At 57.5% G+C, this 19,033-nt stretch overlaps 1 protein-coding gene across 4 annotated transcripts in view; it reads left to right on the top strand.

Moving 5' to 3' along the window:
• dgkh (diacylglycerol kinase, eta) overlaps positions 1-19,033 on the top strand; it is a 651,598-nt gene that overhangs the window by 494,295 nt on the left and 138,270 nt on the right. The window lies entirely within an intron of this gene.

Below are 19,033 nucleotides of genomic sequence, written 5' to 3'. Positions count from 1 at the left end.
TTCTTCTCAGAGGGTTGTGGATCTGTGGAATTCGCTGCCTCAGAGAGCTGTGGAAGCTCAGTCATTGGAAATATTTAAGACAGAAATAGACAGTTTCTTAACCGATAAGGGAATAAGGGGTTATGGGGAGCGGACAGGGAAGGGGACCTGAGTCCATGATCGGATCAGCCATGATCGTATTAAATGGCGGAACAGGTGCGAGGGACCGTATGGCCTACTCCTGCTCCTATTTCTTATGTTCTTATAAAAGAAACCAGAGATGTTTTCTGTTGAGCAATAATAATGCTTGGTACATTTGGTGTGTGGTTGCCATTACTGATATTTTGGACACAATGTGGAGCTTGGTGATTGTGCTGTGTGATGTGAAAATATTCATCTGGCAGGCCATCCAGCAATAATTGCCTGTGGATAAACATTGCCGATTGTAATGTCTGCTCACAGATTTATAGAGCTGTTGAGACTTGGCTTGGAGGGTGTTGCACGGAGCAGTCCCGTGCAATAAGTTTTTAAATCAGTTCACGGGCTCCGAGGCCGCCTGTAATTTCTGCGGTCTGGAGGAGTCCATGTTCCATGTATATGTTGAATGCGCGAGGTTGCAGCCCCTCTTCCAATATTTGGTTGCACTTCAGTCGCACACTCCTGATCTTTGGGCACCCTGTGCGGAGGGGAGCGGGCAGGTCGGAAGGCCTTCTCGTAGGACTGCTCCTGGGCACGGCCAAGGGGGCCATCAGCCAGTCCAGGCAGCAGGTGGTCGAGGGGGTCATTCAGCCCGACTGCCTGCCTCTCTTCCATGGTTGCATCTGAGCCAGGGTGTCCCTGGAGATGGAGCACGCGGTGTTCACCAGTACGCTCGCAGCCTTCCGCGAGAGGTGGACGCCGGAGGGACTGGAGTGCATTATCACCCCCGGCAACCAAATTTAAATTTGAACCACACGTTCAAAGTTTAATTTGTCTAAGTTTGTCGGTTTTAATGCCAGGGGGCACTTGTATAATTTGTGTTTTTGGTGCCCTCAAAAAAAACCAAGGGGGCATTTGAAAAGTTTTTGTAGTCTGACCCCCCACCGCGCCCCCCCCCTTTAATTAGGGGGCATTTGATTAATGTTTACAACAAAATAGTTGTAGAGCTGTTGAGTTGGGAGTGGCTTAGCCAGTCAGGTGATGTTCACAAGACTCAATAAAACCCCAGCCAGTTGGGTTCAGGGGATCCAGGATGAGGCATGTGGTTGTGAGCCTGGTGGATGAACCAGTAATGTGTAGTGTGATTGTTAAACCTTTTGCTAATAAATCAACTAGTTTTTAATAGCAATGTGTTGCTATGAATTCTTAAGCAAAGAACCCATGAAGCAAATATATTACAGCGATAAATTTACCAACCCAGCAAAACAATGAAGCGATGTCTGATCGTGAATTTCACCCAATCTTAAGCATGAGGGTGGATTCACTCTGGAGCATCCACGATGCTGAGAATGACGTGAGTAGCACATGTAGCGAGTTGGTCTTACCGCAGGTGAAGGTCCACAGCCAGCTAGGGAATTAAAGACCAGCAGGAAGAGCAGTGCAAGGAAGGTAGTGCAGGGGTCCCCTGCGGTCATCCCCCTGCAAAACAGATACACTGCTTTGAGTACTGTTGAGGGGGATGACTCATCAGGGGAGGGCAGCAGCAAGTTCATGGCACTGTGGCTGGCTCTGTTGCACAGTGGAAGAGCGATAGTGATAGAGTATTCAATTGTAAGGGGAATAGATAAGCGTTTCTGCGGCCGCAACCGAGACTCCAGGATGGTATGTTGCCTCCCTGGTGCAAGGGTCAAGGATGTCTCTGAGCGGGTGCATGACATTCTAAAAAGGGAGGGAGAACAGCCAGTTGTCATGGTGCACATTGGTACCAACGACATAGGTTAAAAAAAAGGATGAGGTCCTACGAGATGAATTTAAGGAACTAGGAGCTAAATTAAAAAGTAGGACCTCAAAAGTAGTAATCTCGGGATTGCTACCAGTGTCACGTGCTAGTCAGAGTAGGAATCGCAGGATAGCGCAGATGAATACATGGCTTGAACAGTGGTGCAGCAGGGAGGGATTCAAATTCCTGGGGAATTGGAACAGGTTCTGGGGGAGGTGGGACCAGTACAAACCAGACGGTCTGCACCTGGGCATGACCGGAACCAATGTCCAAGGGGGAGTGTTTGCTCGTGCTGTTGGGGAGGAGTTAAACTAATATGGCAGGGGGATGGGAACCAATGCAGGGAGACAGAGGGAAACAAAAAGGAGACAAAAGCAAAAGACAGAAAAGAGATCAGTAAAAGTGGAGGGCAGAGAAACCCAAGGCAAAAAACAAAAAGGGCCACTGAATATAAAGAGGCTGCAGGAGGGGTCAAAACGAGAAATCATGGTTTAAAAACTAGGATTAAAACACTCTACCTAAACGCACGCAGCATTCGAAATAAAGTAAATAAGTTGACGGCACAAAACATTACAAATGGGTATGATTTGGTGGCCATTATAGAAACATGGTTGCAGGGTGGCCAAGACTGGGAATTAAACATACAGGGGTATCTGACGATTCGGGAAGATAGACAAAAAGGAGGATGATATCAGGGCAGTTGTGAGAGACGATATTGGCTCCAATGAACAAAATGTTGAATCATTGTGGGTGGAGATTAGAGATAGTAAGAGGAAAAAGTCACTGGTGGGCGTAGTTTATAGGCCCCCAACTAATAACTTCACGGTGGGGTGGGCAATAATCAAGGGAATAGTGGAGGTATGTGAAAAAGGAACGGCAGTAGTCATGGGGGATTTTAACCTACATATCGATTGGTCAACTCAAATCGCACGGAGTAGCCTGGAGGAGAATTCATAGAATGCATACGGGATTGTTTCTTAGAACAGTATGTTACAGAACCTACAAGGGAGCAAGCTATCTTAGATCTGGTCCTGTGTAATGAGACAGGAAAAATAAACAATCTCCTAGTAAAAGATCCTCTCGGAATGAGTGATCACAGTATGGTTGAATTTGTAATACAGATTGAGGGTGAGGAAGTTGTGTCAGAAACGAGCGTACTATGCTAAACAAAGGGGACTACAGTGGGATGAGGGCAGAGTTGGCTAAGGTAGACTGGAAACACAGACTAAACGGTGGCACAATTGAGGAACAGTGGAGGACTTTTAAGGAGCTCTTTCATAGTGCGCAACAAAAATATATTCCAATGAAAAAGAAGGGTGGTAAGAGAAGGGATAACCAGCCGTGGATAACCAAGGAAATAAAGGAGAGTATCAAATCATAGACCAAAGCGTATAAGGTGGCCAAGATAAGTGGGAAACTAGAAGATTGGGAAAATTTAAAAAACAGCAAAGAATGACTAAAAAAGCAATAAAGAAAGGAAAGATAGATTACGAAAGTAACCTTGCGCAAAACATAAAAACAGATAGTAAAAGCTTTTACAGATATATAAAACGGAAAAGAGTGACTAAAGTAAATGTTGGTCCCTTAGAAGATGAGAAGGGGGATTTAATAATGGGAAATGTGGAAATGGCTGAGACCTTAAATAATTATTTTGCTTCGGTCTTCACAGTGGAAGACACAAAAACCATGCCAAAAATTGCTGGTCACAGGAATGTGGGAAGGGAGGACCTTGAGACAATCACTATCACTCGGGGGTTAGTGCTGGGCAGGCTAATGGGACTCAAGGTAGACAAATCCCCTGGTCCTGATGAAATGCATCCCAGGGTATTAAGAGATGGCGGAAGTTATAGCAGATGCATTCGTTATAATCTATCAAAATTCTCTGGACTCTGGGGAGGTACTAGCGGGTTGGAAAGCAGCTAATGTAACGCCTCTGTTTAAAAAAGGGGTAGACAAAAGGCAGGTAACTATAGGCTGGTTAGTTTAACATCTGTAGTGGGGAAAATGCTTGAAGCTATCATTAAGGAAGAAATAGCGGGACATCGAGATAGGAATAGTGCAATCAAGCAGACGCAGCATGGATTCATGAAGGGGAAATCATGTTTAACTAATTTACTGGAATTCTTTGAGGATATAACGAGCATGGTGGATAGAAGTGTACCGATGGATGTGGTGTATTTAGATTTCCAAATGGCATTCGATAAGGTGCCACACAAAAGGTTACTGCAGAAGATAGAGGTACGCGGAGTCAGAGGAAATGTATTAGCATGGATAGAGAATTGGCTGGCGAACAGAAAGCGGAGAATCGGGATAAATGGGTTATTTTCGGGGTAGAAATCGGTGGTTAGTGGTGTGCCACAGGGATCGGTGCTGGGACCACAGCTGTTTACAATATACATAGATGACCTGGAAGAGGGGACAGAGTGTAGTGTAACAAAATTTGCAGATGACACAAAGATTAGTGGGAAAGCGGGTTGTGTGGGTTGACACAGAGAGGCTGCAAAGTAATTTGGATAGGTTAAGCGAATGGGCTAAGGTTTGGCAGATGGAATACATTGTCGGAAAGTGTGAGGTCATCCATCTTGGGGAAAAAAAACAGTAATAGGGAATATTATTTGAATGGAGAGAAATTACAACATGCTGAGGTGCAGAGGGACCTGGGGGTCCTTGTGCATGAAACTCTTTTTGGAGTTTATCTGCAAAACATAAAACATTAAACCGTGCCACCCGACCTGGGTGACACACCAGACATTTACAAGGCCCTTTTTTCCTTTTTTTGTTTTTTTTTTGGTTTTTTTTTTGTTTTTCTTTTTTTTGGTTTTTTTTTGGGCACTAAAATCACAATTTTTCCACAGTGCCCCCTATAAAAGGGAAGGGGACACTAAAAAACACCGGCAATTAAAACAAATTAAACTTTAAAACGTAAAATCAAATTAAAATTTGGTTGCCGGGCGTGATGATGCACTCCAGTCCCTCCGGTGCCCACCTCTCGCGGAAGGCCGCGAGCGTTCCTTGTGCATGAAACTCTTTTTGGAGTTCACCTGCAAAAACATAAAACATTAAACGGTGCCACCCGACCTGGGTGACACTCCACAGACATTTACAAGGCCCTTTTTTTTCCCTTTTTTTTTGTGTTTTTCTTTTTTTGTTTTTTTTTTTGGGCACTAAAATCACAATTTTCCCCAGTGCCCCCTATAAAAGGGAAGGGGGACACTAAAAGCACCGGCAATTAAAACAAATTAAACTTAAAAACGTAAAATCAAATTAAAATTTGGTTGCCGGGCGTGATGATGCACTCCAGTCCCTCCGGTGCCCACCTCTCGCGGAAGGCCGCGAGCGTACCGGTGGACACCGCGTGCTCCATCTCCAAGGACACCCTGGACCGGATGTAAGAGCGGAAGAGAGGCAGACAGTCAGGTTGAACGACCCCCTCGACCGCCCGCTGCCTGGACCGGCTGATGGCACCCTTGGCCGTGCCCAGGAGCAGTCCTACGAGGAGGCCTTCGGACCTACCCGCTCCCCTCCGCACAGGGTGCCCAAAGATCAGGAGAGTGGGACTGAAGTGCAGCCAGAATTTCAGGAGCAGCCCCTTCAAATAATAAAACAGGGGCTGCAACCTTGTGCATTCCATAAAAACATGGAACACGGACTCTTCCAGACCGCAGAAATTGCAGGCGGCCTGGGAGTCCGTGAACCGGCTTAAAAATTTGTTGCACGGCACTGCTCCGTGCACCACCCTCCAGGCCAAGTCCCCGATGAATAGTGGGAGGACCCCTGTGTAGAGTGCCCTCCATCGGGGACCCCCGCCTCCTCCGGACGGCAAGATGGTACGCCATGGCGTGTCCGGACGGCCGGCGAGGATGGCAAAGTTGAGGGTGTGCAGGAGCAGCCCGTACAGGAAACCCCTCCGCGCGGAACTGAAAGGCACGGAGGGGATTTCCCCGAGGCGGCTCAAGTTGTGAGGCGCCGGCCCCCGAGGGAGGTTCCGGGGTTTGGCGCCGATGAGGAATTCCGTCCGGACGGGGGTCAGTTCGGACGGGATCTCCCCACGTGCTTGAGCCTCCTCGATGCACCTAACGAAGTCAGGGCCCAGAGCTGTTTTTAGCGACTCGATGGTCACCTCACCAGCCACAGCCCTCTCTTCCGACCGCCACATAAAACCTCGGCCGTGGAGGTACGGATTCCCGAGCAGCGGTTCCTGCAGGACGGCCGCCACTCCAGCCGGCGGAGAGCTGCGCTTGGTGGAGACTTTGTTCCAGACCCTGATGAGTTCCCTGTAAAAGACAGGCAGCTCCCGGAGGGCGGTCCTGGCACCCCCCAAGTTCACAAACAGGAGCTGCGTGTCATAATTGAGGTCGCGCTGCTGGCGGAAGAAATACCTCGCCAGAGCACACCACCTAGGAGGGTGCTCGACGTAAAGGTATCTCTGCAGGGTCTGAAGACGGAAAGTCGCGAGCTGGGCGCTGACGCACACCAACGACTGACCGCCCTCCTCAAGCGGGAGACTCAAGACCGCGGCAGAGACCCAGTGCTTCCTGTTGTTCCAGAAGAAGTCCACCAGCTTCTTCTGTATCTTGGCGACAAACGCAGGGGGAGGGGTCAAAGTGACCAGCCGGTACCACAGCATTGCGGCCACCAGCTGGTTTATGACTAGCGCTCGACCCCTGTAGGACAGCACTCGGAGCAGTCCTGTCCAGCGCCCTAGGCGAGCGGCGACCTTGGCCTCCAGCTCCTGCCAGTTCGCCGGCCAGGCTCCCTCGTTGGGGCTAAGGTAGACTCCCAGACAGAGGGGATGGGTCGTGCTCCAGGCAAAAGGCCTGAGCTCCTCCGGCAGGGAGTCCACCCGCCACTGACCCACCAGGAGTCCGGAACATTTCTCCCAGTTGATCCTGGCGGAGGACGCGGCCGAGTAAATCTCCTGGCACTCACGCATCCTCCGCAGGTCAGCGGGATCCTCTACCGCGAGGAGCACGTCATCGGCGTAAGCCGAGAGGACGACCTCCACGCCCGGCCCTTGCAGAGCCAGTCCCGTCAACCTCGTCCGCAAGAGGCGCAGGAAAGGCTCCACGCAAACGGCGTATAACTGGCCGGACATGGGGCATCCCTGGCGCACCCCTCTCCTAAAGCGAAGGGGCGCCGTCAAGGACCCGTTAACCTTAATCAGACACTCCGCGGCGGCGTACAAAAGTCGGATCCGGGTGACGAAATGCGTCCCGAACCCGAAAGCGCGCAGAGTTCTGAGCAGATAGTCGTGATCCACCCTGTCGAACGCCTTCTCTTGGTCGAGGGATAGGAAGGCGACCGACAGACCAGCCTCCTGGGAACAATGGATGAGGTCCCGGACCAGATGGATGTTATCGTGGATTGTCCGGCCCGGGACCGTGTATGACTGGTCGGGGTGGATCATGTGGTCCAGCACGGCACCAAGGCGAGCAGACATCGCCCTGGCGAAGATTTTGTAGTCCGTGCTGAGGAGGGAGACCGGGCGCCAGTTCTTAAGGAGGCGGAGATCGCCCTTCTTAGGCAGCAGGACGATGACTGCCCTGCGCCAAGAGAGGGGCATCTCCCCGGTCGCCAGACTTTCCCCCAGGACCCGCGCGTAGTCGCTCCCCAGGACGTCCCAGAACGCCCTGTGGAACTCCACGGTCAGCCCGCCCAGCCCCGGGGATTTTCCCCTCGAGAGCCGGGCGAGGGCACCGGTCAGCTCCGCCAGGCTTAGCGGAGCTTCCAGATTTTCGGCGCCCTCCGGGCTGACCTTCGGCAGGTCCTCCCACAAAACTCTACGCGCTTCCTCGCTGGATGGATCCGGAGAAAACAGAGCCCCGTAATATTCACGGGCCCTGTTGTTGACGCCCTCCGGATCCGAGACGAGAGAGCCGTCGTCGGCCAGCAGCGTCAAGAGCTGCTTACGGACACTCTGCCTTTTTTCCAGCGAGTAGAAGAAGGGGGAGCTGCGGTCCAGATCCCGCAGGAACCGGATCCGCGACCTCACGAACGCGCCTCGGGACCCGACGAGCTGCAGGTCCTTCAGCGCGGCCTTCTTCGCTTCGTACACCGTCCGCAGGGCCGGGTCCTGGACGACTTGACCGAGACGGGCTTCCAGGTCGAGCACCTCTTTTTCTAGGCGCCCGACTCTGGCCGCCCGCCTCTTGGTCGACCCCCTCGCGTACTCTTGACAGAAGACGCGGACGTGAGCCTTGCCCACGTCCCATCATAGCCTCAAGGAGGGGAAGCCCCCCTGCTTCCTTCTCCAGCTGGACCAGAATCGACGGAACGAGTCCTGGAACCGCTCGTCCTCCAGCAGCCGGTTGTTAAAGTGCCAGTACGCGGACCCTGTCCTCGCGCGGAGCGAAGCGAGCTCCGCCCACACCAGGTGGTGGTCCGAACACGGCACCGGCCGCATGGAGGCCGCCGGGACGCAGGAAACGTACGCCCGAGACACGTAAAGGCGGTCGACTCTAGACCATCCTACTCCAGGCCTCACCCAAGTAAAGGCGCTGGAGTCGGGGTGGAGATTTCGCCAGACGTCCACCAAGTCGAAGGACCCGACCAGGTCCCTCAACTTCTCCATCGCCGTCATGCACTGCGGGGCACCGGAGCGGTCCCTCGCCTCGAGGGTGCAGTTAAAATCCCCCCCGAGGACAATGCAGTCGCCGACGTCGACGGAGCCAAGAAGAGCGGACACCTCTTCAAAGAAGCGCGTTTGCTGCGGGCCGGGCTGAGGGGCGTACACGTTCACGAGATGGAGCGGTACGTCCCCCAGGCGAACCGTTACGTGCAGCAAGCGGCCTGGCACGGGCTGCTCGACCCCCAAGATCTCCGGCTGAAAATGCGGGCCCAGCAAGATGGCCACCCCACTAGAAATGGCGGTGAGGTGGCTCATGCGGACCTCTCCTTGCCATTCCAGGAGCCACGTGGCTTCGTCTCCCGGAACGGTGTGGGTTTCTTGCAGGAAGCACACCGCATATTTCCCCTCCCGCAGGAGCGAAAAATTGTCAAATCTACGGCGTGCCCCTCTGCCGCCGTTGATGTTGAGGCTGGCTATGGTTATCTTCATGGCAAAAGCATAGTGCAACCTCTACCTTAACCTATTGTGGGGGAGGGAGCGGAGTCTTTTGTTGAACTCCGCTCCCTCCGCAGCCCAGCGAGGAGTCCCTCGAGCTCGCGCAGCTCAAGGTGTTGCGCCTTTGTCAAGGGCCCGCCCGCGGCCAAGGTTTTAACGGCGGCGCGGACGGACCCCTTGATCAGCTCTGGCTCGGACCATTTTTCCAGGGCCAGTCGGGCTTGGTTACAGTGACCCCGGCTCTGGGCCAAAAAGTCCCGGAGTTCCTTTGCAGGAATGAGGATGGTCTCGGCGGCGGACGCGAACAGATCCACCGCCTCGCTGGCGGTGGTCTCTAGGTCTTCACCCGCGTCCCCCACCGAGTCCCCGTCCTCCTCCGGGAGGTGGCCACCAGCAGCCGGCCCATCGACCGCACAAGGTACGGCAAATGAACCGGCCGCTCCAACCGGCCCTGGCTCTGCCCCGATCCCACCCCCAGGATCGTCGGCAGAGGAGTCCCCACTGGGCTCTTTTAAAAATGGTGCTGGGTCGGGAAATGACAGCGGAAGGGGTTCCCCCTCCGCCCCAGGAACCGGGGAACAAGGAGAGACCCGGCCATAGGAAATCCCCTGGCTCTCCAAGTGCTCCAGCTCCACAGCAAGAGGCGAGGGTGGGTGTTCCTCCCCCTCCCCGTTGCCACCCCCCGGCCCAGCATCTACAGTGTCATAATAGACATATGTTTCATTTTCTGCCGGGTCGAGCGACTCCCGGGGGAAGTTGGGTATTGGCTGGGCGGGCTCAGGTTCGGCCTTTTCGGCCCCGCCCGCCTCAGTCCCCGGGACGCCCGGCCCGGCGGCAATGCATTCCTCCGCGATCCCCACGCCCCCCACGACAGGCAGATCTTCCACGCCATCCCCGGGAGGCAGAGGCTGGGCAGCCTCGACTGTCTCACCCTCCCCGGGGACAGACTCCTCTCGCCTACAGCGCAGCTTGGGGGCGCTGGTTGGGGACGCGGGACACGCAGCGGGCACCGACTCCTCCGTGGAGGGATGTTGTTCCCCCTCCGCCTCATCGGAGCCGCGCCTCCTTTTGTTCCTGGGGGCGCGCGGAGGCAGGGAGACCTCCATGTCTGCCGAGGCCTCCCGCTCCGCCCCCCCCTTTTCCTTTTCTTGCCCGCGACCGGGCCCCTCTGTGGTGTTGTTCAAGGGCTCGGGCACGGGCTCGGGGCACCCCGCGCTCGCCGGTGACTGGGTTGGGCCGAGCGCGGTAAACAAATTGTCTGGCGGACCGAGGGGACCCGCCTCTGGATGTTTTGCCTTGTCCCGCGCCTTCCTTCCGTTCGGACGCTCTCCCTCCCCCCCCGCCGGAGGCCCCGAAAACAAAGGCCTCCGACGATGCCCGCGCACCTATGGCTCCCGGCACGCGGACGCAACTAGGGGGAGGGGTGGCGGCGGCGCCAGCCTTGGCCGCCTTCGGTGGTTTGGCGGCCTTGGAGGCGGGGCATTTCTTGCGAATGTGCCCCACCTCTCTGCAGGCATGGCACCGCACGCCGTCCGACGTCCAGAAGACGCGGTAGGCAGTCCCCTCGTGCACCACATTAAAGTGCCCTTCCGTCATGTCCTCCCGCGCCAGCCGGACAAAGAGCTGGCGGCGGAAGGAGAACACGTGGCGCAGGCTGCTCTCCCTGAGGCCGAGCGGTATGGGGTTGATCCCCGACCTTACCTCCCCCAGTTGGTGTAGGTGAGGGAGGAGGAGCTCAGCGGAAGCAAAGGGCGGGACGTTTGACACGATGACCCTCTGCGCGGTGGCCTCGAGAGGGTCCACCGGCAGGAACGTCCCGCCCACCGTGAGCCCCTTTTCAAGGGCCAGGGACACCGCCCGCTCCGACCCCAGGAAGAACACGGCCTTCCCAGACATCTTGGAGGCTGCGACAATGGCCGAGGGGCCGACTACCCCAGCCATCGCCCGCACGCACTCCTCGATGGTCATTGTGGGGTGAGTGTAGCTCTTGACCCCGTGTTTTTTGGTGATTAATCTGAATGGTGGCAGGGCAGCGGGTGGCGCAGGAGGTGCCGTGGAAGCGGTTGCCACCTGCGCATACGTCTTCGCTGGCCCTGCCACCGGCGTGGATGGGGTCGCCATCACGGGGTCCCTTTAAGGGCTACACCCACCCCAAAGTCACAGGCCTTAATGGTCTTTATTGGCCTCGTATATTAACTGAGCAGAGGAGCCCTTAACGAGGCACCTCTCCCCTAGTTGGCAATTGGGGAGGGGCCTTTGCTCCCTCTGCTCAGTTGTCTCAATTGTTTTTTTTTTAAATTAGGAGAAAGGGGCCTCAGAGAGAGAGGGGAGAAACAGAGTAACAGAGAAAGAGAGAGGGGGGTGGGAAGGGGGGGGGAACTGCGAGGGCAGGTCTCCCCTCGCAGCTGTGGGTGGGTGCAATCCCCAGATGGCAAAACACAAAGTCTTTGGGGTGGTCTTCAGGTGAGGGGAGAAGATGTCTTCACCTGGGGCAGCTAGAGCCAACCAGGCACACACTCCCAACGATGTTTAATTAGATGATGAAATTCTTGAGCCTGGTAGCTCCAGCTATCCCAGGCTAGGCAATTGGGGGGGGGGGGGGGTTCAATTGTGTGTGGGGCCAAGTTGTAAGCAAGGCCCCCACACACACTTCCACACACACACCCCCCGCGATGTTCCGGCCCTCAGTGGTCTTCTTTCCTCCCCCCACCGATTCAACAAAGTCTTTTTGGGACTGCACCAACACCCACCTGTAGAAATGTAGAGTCTCCCTCCTTCCACACTGGATGTTTGTTGTTGGTTTTTCCCCCTCTCTCCAACTCTTTGCAGAAGTGGTAAAATGTTTGAAAGTTTTCTTTTCTCCTCCTCTCCCTCTGGGTGAAAGTTGGTGGTGAAGCCCCTTCCTTCCTTCTTTTCCTGGGCTGGTCTCAGGGCTCTCCAGGCAGGAGCAAAAGTTGATAGCTGCTCCTCTCACTGCTCACAGCTCCAACTGAGCAGGACACGCCTCCACTGCTCCACGATTGGTTCCTTGTGCATGAAACTCTTTTTGGAGTTCACCTGCAAAACATAAAGCATTAAACGGTGCCACCCGACCTGGGTGACACTCCAGACATTTACAAGGCCCTTTTTTTTTTTCCCCCCCCTTTTTTTTGTTTTTTTGTTGTGTTTTTCTTTTTTTTTTTTTCCTTTTTTTTTTTGGGCACTAAAATCACAATTTTTCCCCAGTGCCCCCTATAAAAGGGAAGGGGACACTAAAAGCACCGGCAATTAAAACAAATTAACTTTAAAACGTAAAATCAAATTAAAATTTGGTTGCCGGGCGTGATGATGCACTCCAGTCCCTCCGGTGCCCACCTCTCGCGGAAGGCCGCGAGCGTACCGGTGGACACCGCGTGCTCCATCTCCAAGGACACCCTGGACCGGATGTAAGAGCGGAAGAGAGGCAGGCAGTCAGGTTGAACGACCCCCTCGACCGCCCGCTGCCTGGACCGGCTGATGGCACCCTTGGCCGTGCCCAGGAGCAGTCCTACGAGGAGGCCTTCGGACCTACCCGCTCCCCTCCGCACAGGGTGCCCAAAGATCAGGAGAGTGGGACTGAAGTGCAGCCAGAATTTCAGGAGCAGCCCCTTCAAATAGTGGAACAGGGGCTGCAACCTTGTGCATTCCATAAAAACATGGAACACGGACTCCTCCAGACCGCAGAAATTGCAGGCGGCCTGGGAGTCCGGGAACCGGCTTAAAAATTTATTGCACGGCACTGCTCCGTGCACCACCCTCCAGGCCAAGTCCCCGATGAATAGTGGGAGGACCCCTGCGTAGAGTGCCCTCCATCGGGGACCCCCGCCTCCTCCGGACGGCAAGATGGTACGCCATGGCGTGTCCGGACGGCCGGCGAGGATGGCAAAGTTGAGGGTGTGCAGGAGCAGCCCGTACAGGAAACCCCTCCGCGCGGAACTGAAAGGCACGGAGGGGATTTCCCCGAGGCGGCTCAAGTTGTGAGGCGCCGGCCCCCGAGGGAGGTTCCGGGGTTTGGCGCCGATGAGGAATTCCGTCCGGACGGGGGTCAGTTCGGACGGGATCTCCCCACGTGCTTGAGCCTCCTCGATGCACCTAACGGAGTCAGGGCCCAGAGCTGTTTTTAGCGACTCGATGGCATCGGCCGCGTGGCGGACGTTGGCAGAATTTAGGCGCCGCGCCAGCGTGTCTGGCGCCATCCAGCCCGCTCCTCCGCCATCGAGCAGGTCCCTGACCCTGGTCACCTCACCAGCCACAGCCCTCTCTTCCGACCGCCACATAAAGCCTCGGCCGTGGAGGTACGGATTCCCGAGCAGCGGTTCCTGCAGGACGGCCGCCACTCCAGCCGGCGGAGAGCTGCGCTTGGTGGAGACTTTGTTCCAGACCCTGATGAGTTCCCTGTAAAAGACAGGCAGCTCCCGGAGGGCGGTCCTGGCACCCCCCAAGTTCACAAACAGGAGCTGCGTGTCATAATTGAGGTCGAGCTGCTGGCGGAAGAAATACCTCGCCAGAGCGCACCACCTAGGAGGGGGCTCGACGTAAAGGTATCTCTGCAGGGTCTGAAGACGGAAAGTCGCGAGCTGGGCGCTGACGCACACCAACGACTGACCGCCCTCCTCAAGCGGGAGACTCAGGACCGCGGCAGAGACCCAGTGCTTCCTGTTGTTCCAGAAGAAGTCCACCAGCTTCTTCTGTATCTTGGCGACAAACGCAGGGGGAGGGGTCAAAGTGACCAGCCGGTACCACAGCATTGCGGCCACCAGCTGGTTTATGACTAGCGCTCGACCCCTGTAGGACAGCACTCGGAGCAGTCCTGTCCAGCGCCCTAGGCGAGCGGCGACCTTGGCCTCCAGCTCCTGCCAGTTCGCCGGCCAGGCTCCCTCGTCGGGGCTAAGGTAGACTCCCAGATAGAGGAGATGGGTCGTGCTCCAGGCAAAAGGCCTGAGCTCCTCCGGCAGGGAGTCCACCCGCCACTGACCCACCAGGAGTCCGGAACATTTCTCCCAGTTGATCCTGGCGGAGGACGCGGCCGAGTAAATCTCCTGGCACTCACGCATCCTCCGCAGGTCAGCGGGATCTTCTATCGCGAGGAGCACGTCATCGGCGTAAGCCGAGAGGACGACCTCCACGCCCGGCCCTTGCAGAGCCAGTCCCGTCAACCTCGTCCGCAAGAGGCGCAGGAAAGGCTCCACGCAAACGGCGTATAACTGGCCGGACAAGGGGCATCCCTGGCGCACCCCTCTCCTAAAGCGAAGGGGCGCCGTCAAGGACCCGTTAACCTTAATCAGACACTCCGCGGCGGCGTACAAAAGTCGGATCCGGGCGACGAAATGCGTCCCGAACCCGAAAGCGCGCAGAGTTCCGAGCAGATAGTCGTGATCCACCCTGTCGAACGCCTTCTCTTGGTCGAGGGATAGGAAGGCGACCGACAGACCAGCCTCCTGGGAACAATGGATGAGGTCCCGGACCAGATGGATGTTATCGTGGATTGTCCGGCCCGGGACCGTGTATGACTGGTCGGGGTGGATCATGTGGTCCAGCACGGCACCAAGGCGAGCAGACATCGCCCTGGCGAAGATTTTGTAGTCCGTGCTGAGGAGGGAGACCGGGCGCCAGTTCTTAAGGAGGCGGAGATCGCCCTTCTTAGGCAGCAGGACGATGACTGCCCTGCGCCAAGAGAGGGGCATCTCCCCGGTCGCCAGACTTTCCCCCAGGACCCGCGCGTAGTCGCTCCCCAGGACGTCCCAGAACGCCCTGTGGAACTCCACGGTCAGCCCGCCCAGCCCCGGGGATTTTCCCCTCGAGAGCCGGGCGAGGGCACCGGTCAGCTCCGCCAGACTTAGCGGAGCTTCCAGATTTTCGGCGCCCTCCGGGCCGACCTTCGGCAGGTCCTCCCACAAAACTCTACGCGCTTCCTCGCTGGACGGATCCGGAGAGAACAGAGCCCCGTAATATTCACGGACCCTGTTGTTGACGCCCTCCGGATCCGAGACGAGAGAGCCGTCGTCGGCCAGCAGCGTCAAGAGCTGCTTACGGACACTCTGCCTTTTTTCCAGCGAGTAGAAGAAGGGGGAGCCGCGGTCCAGATCCCGCAGGAACCGGATCCGCGACCTCACGAACGCGCCTCGGGACCCGACGAGCTGCAGGTCCTTCAGCGCGGCCTTCTTCGCTTCGTACTCCGTCCGCAGGGCCGGGTCCTGGACGACTTGACCGAGACGGGCTTCCAGGTCGAGCACCTCTTTTTCTAGGCGCCCAACTCTGGCCGCCCGCCTCTTGGTCGACCCCCTCGCGTACTCTTGACAGAAGACGCGGACGTGAGCCTTGCCCACGTCCCACCATAGCCTCAAGGAGGGGAAGCCCCCCTGCTTCCTTCTCCAGTCGGACCAGAATCGACGGAACGAGTCCTGGAACCGCACGTCCTCCAGCAGCCGGTTGTTAAAGTGCCAGTACGCGGACCCCGTCCTCGCGCGGAGCGAAGCGAGCTCCGCCCACACCAGGTGGTGGTCCGAACACGGCACCGGCCGCATGGAGGCCGCCGGGACGCAGGAAACGTACGCCCGAGACACGTAAAGGCGGTCGACTCTAGACCATCCAACTCCAGGCCTCACCCAAGTAAAGGCGCTGGAGTCGGGGTGGAGATTTCGCCAGACGTCCACCAAGTCGAAGGACCCGACCAGGTCCCTCAACTTCTCCATCGCCGTCATGCACTGCGGGGCACCGGAGCGGTCCCTCGCCTCGAGGGTGCAGTTAAAATCCCCCCCGAGGACAATGCAGTCGCCGACGTCGACGGAGCCAAGAAGAGCGGACACCTCTTCAAAGAAGCGCGTTTGCTGCGGGCCGGGCTGAGGGGCGTACACGTTCACGAGATGGAGCGGCACGTCCCCCAGGCGAACCGTTACGTGCAGCAAGCGGCCTGGCACGGGCTCCTCGACCCCCAAGATCTCCGGCTGAAAATGCGGGCCCAGCAAGATGGCCACCCCACTAGAAATGGCGGTGAGGTGGCTCATGCGGACCTCTCCTTGCCATTCCAGGAGCCACGTGGCTTCGTCTCCCGGAACGGTGTGGGTTTCTTGCAGGAAGCACACCGCATATTTCCCCTCCCGCAGGAGCGAAAAATTGTCAAATCTACGGCGTGCCCCTCTGCCGCCGTTGATGTTGAGGCTGGCTATGGTTATCTTCATGGCAAAAGCATAGTGCAACCTCTACCTTAACCTATTGTGGGGGAGGGAGCGGAGTCTTTTGTTGAACTCCGCTCCCTCCGCAGCCCAGCGAGGAGTCCCTCGAGCTCGCGCAGCTCAAGGTGCTGCGCCTTTGTCAAGGGCCCGCCCGCGGCCAAGGTTTTAACGGCGGCGCGGACGGACCCCTTGATCAGCTCTGGCTCGGACCATTTTTCCAGGGCCAGTCGGGCTTGGTCGCGGCGACCCCGGCTCTGGGCCAAAAAGTCCCGGAGTTCCTTTGCAGGAATGAGGAGGGCCTCAGCGGCGGCCGCGAGCAGATCCACCGCCTCACTGGCGGTGGTCTCTAGGTCTTCACCCGCGTCCCCCACCGAGTCCCCGTCCTCCTCCGGGAGGTGGCCGCCAGCAGCCAGCCCATCGACCGCACAAGGTACGGCAAATGAACCGGCCGCTCCAACCGGCCCTGGCACTGCCCCGATCCCACCCCCAGGATCGTCGGCAGAGGAGTCCCCACTGGGCTCTTTTAAAAATGGTGCTGGGTCGGGAAATGACAGCGGAAGGGGTTCCCCCTCCGCCCCAGGAACCGGAGAACAAGGAGAGACCCGGCCATAGGAGATCCCCAGGCTCCCCAAGTGCTCCAGCTCCAAAGTAAGGGGCGAGGGTGGGTGTTCCTCCCCCTCCCCGCTGCCACCCCCCGGCCCAGCATCTACAGTTTTATTAAAACCAGTAAATTGTGTTTCTGCCGGGTCGAGCGTCTCCCGGGGGAAGTTGGGTATTGGCTGGGCGGGCTCAGGTTCGGCCTTTTCGGCGTCGCCCGCCTCAGTCCCCGGGACGCCCGGCCCGGCGGCTACGCATTCCTCCGCGGTCCCCACGCCCCCCACGACAGGCAGATCTTCCACTCCATCCCCGGGAGGCAGAGGCTGGGCAGCCTCAACTGTTTCACCCTCCCCGGGGACAGACTCCTCCCGCCTACGGCGCTGCTTGGGGGCGCTGGTTGGGGACGCGGGACACGCGGCGGGCACCAACTCCTCCACGGAGGGATGTTGTTCCCCCTCCGCCTCATCGGAGCCGCGCCTCCTTTTGTTCCTGGGGGTGCGCGGAGTCAGGGAGACCCCCATGTCTGCCGAGGCCTCCCGCTCCGCCCCCCCCTTTTCCTTTCCTTTCCCGCGCCCGGGCCCCTCTGTGGTGTTATTCAAGGGCACGGGCACGGGCTCGGGGCACCACGCGCTCGCCGGTGACTGGGTTGGGCTGAGCGCGGTGGTCAAATTATCTGGCGCACCGAGGGGACCCGCCTCTAGATGTTTTGCCTTCTTCCGCGCCTTCTTTCCGGTCGGACGCTCTCCCTCCCCCCCGCCGGAGGCCCTGAAAACAAAGGCCTCCGACGATGCCCGCGCACCCATGGCTCCCGGCACGCGGACGCAACTAGGGGGAGGGGTGGCGGCGGCGCCAGCCTTGGCCGCCTTCGGTGGTTTGGCGGCCTTGGAGGCGGGGCAGTTCTTACGAACATGCCCCACCTCCCTGCAGGCATGGCACCGCACGCCGTCCGACGTCCAGAAGACGCGGTAGGCAGTCCCCTCGTGCACCACATTAAAATTCCCCTCCGTCGTGTCCTCCCGCGCCAGCCGGACAAAGAGCTGGCGGCGGAAGGAGAACACGTGGCGCAGGCTGTTCTCCCTGAGGCCGAGCGGTATGGGGTTGATCCCCGACCTTACCTCCCCCAGTTGGTGTAGGTGAGGAAGGAGGAGCTCAGCGGGAACAAAGGGCGGGACGTTTGAAATGATGACCCTCTGCGCGGTGGCCTCGAGAGTGTCCACCGGCAGGAACGTCCCGCCCACCGTGAGCCCCTTTTCAAGGGCCAGGGACACCGCCCGCTCCGACCCCAGGAAGAACACGGCCTTCCCAGACATCTTGGAGGCTGCGACAATGGCCGAGGGGCCGACTACCCCAGCCATCGCCCGCACGCACTCCTCGATGGTCATTGTGGGGTGAGTGTAGCTCTCGACCCCGTGTTTTTTAGTAATGAGTCTGAAAGGTGGCAGGGCAGCGGGTGGCGCAGGAGGGGCCGTGGAAGCGGTTGCCACCTGCGCATACGTCCTTGCTGGCCCTGCCACCGGCGTGGATGGGGTCGCCATCACGGGGTCCCTTTAAGGGCTACACCCACCCCAAAGTCACAGGCCTTAATGGTCTTTAATGGCCTCGTATATTAACTGAGCAGAGGAGCCCTTAACGAGGCACCTCTCCCCTCGTTGACAATTGGGGAGAGGCCTTGCTCCCTCTGCTCAGTTGTCTTAATTGGGTTTTGTTTTTAAAAATTAGGAAGGAAAGGGTTCTCAGAGAGAGAGGGGAGAAACAGAGGGTAACGGAGAAAGAGAGAGGGGGGTGGGAAGGGGGTGGGGGGCTGCGAGGGCAGGTCTCCCCTCGCAGCTGTGGGTGGGTGCACTCCCCAGATGGCAAAACACACAAGCACAGTCTTTGGGTTGGTCTTCAGGTGGGGGGAGAAGACGTCTTCACCTGGGGTAGCTAGAGCCAGCAGGCACACACTCTCAACGATCCTCAATTGGGTGATTAAAGACAATCTTCAGCCTGGTAGCTCCAGCTATCCCAGGCTAGGCAAATGTGGGGGGGGGTGGGGGGGGTTCCAATTGTGGGGGGGGCCCAGTTGTAAGCACGGCCCCCACGCACACTACCACACACACACACCCCCCCCGCGATGTTCCGGCCCTCAGTGGTCTTCTTTCCTCCCCCCACCGATTCAACAAAGTCTTTTTGGGAAATGCACCCACACCCACCTGTAGAAAGTGTAGAGTCTCCCTCCTTCCACACTGGATGTTTGTTGTTGGTTTTTCCCCCTCTCTCCAACTCTTTGCAGAAGTGGTAAAATGT

The sequence above is a fragment of the Pristiophorus japonicus genome, chromosome 11, assembly GCF_044704955.1.
Source record: "Pristiophorus japonicus isolate sPriJap1 chromosome 11, sPriJap1.hap1, whole genome shotgun sequence".
NCBI classification, from domain to species: Eukaryota; Metazoa; Chordata; class Chondrichthyes; family Pristiophoridae; genus Pristiophorus; species Pristiophorus japonicus.
This window is presented reverse-complemented; position numbering and strand designations above follow the sequence as displayed.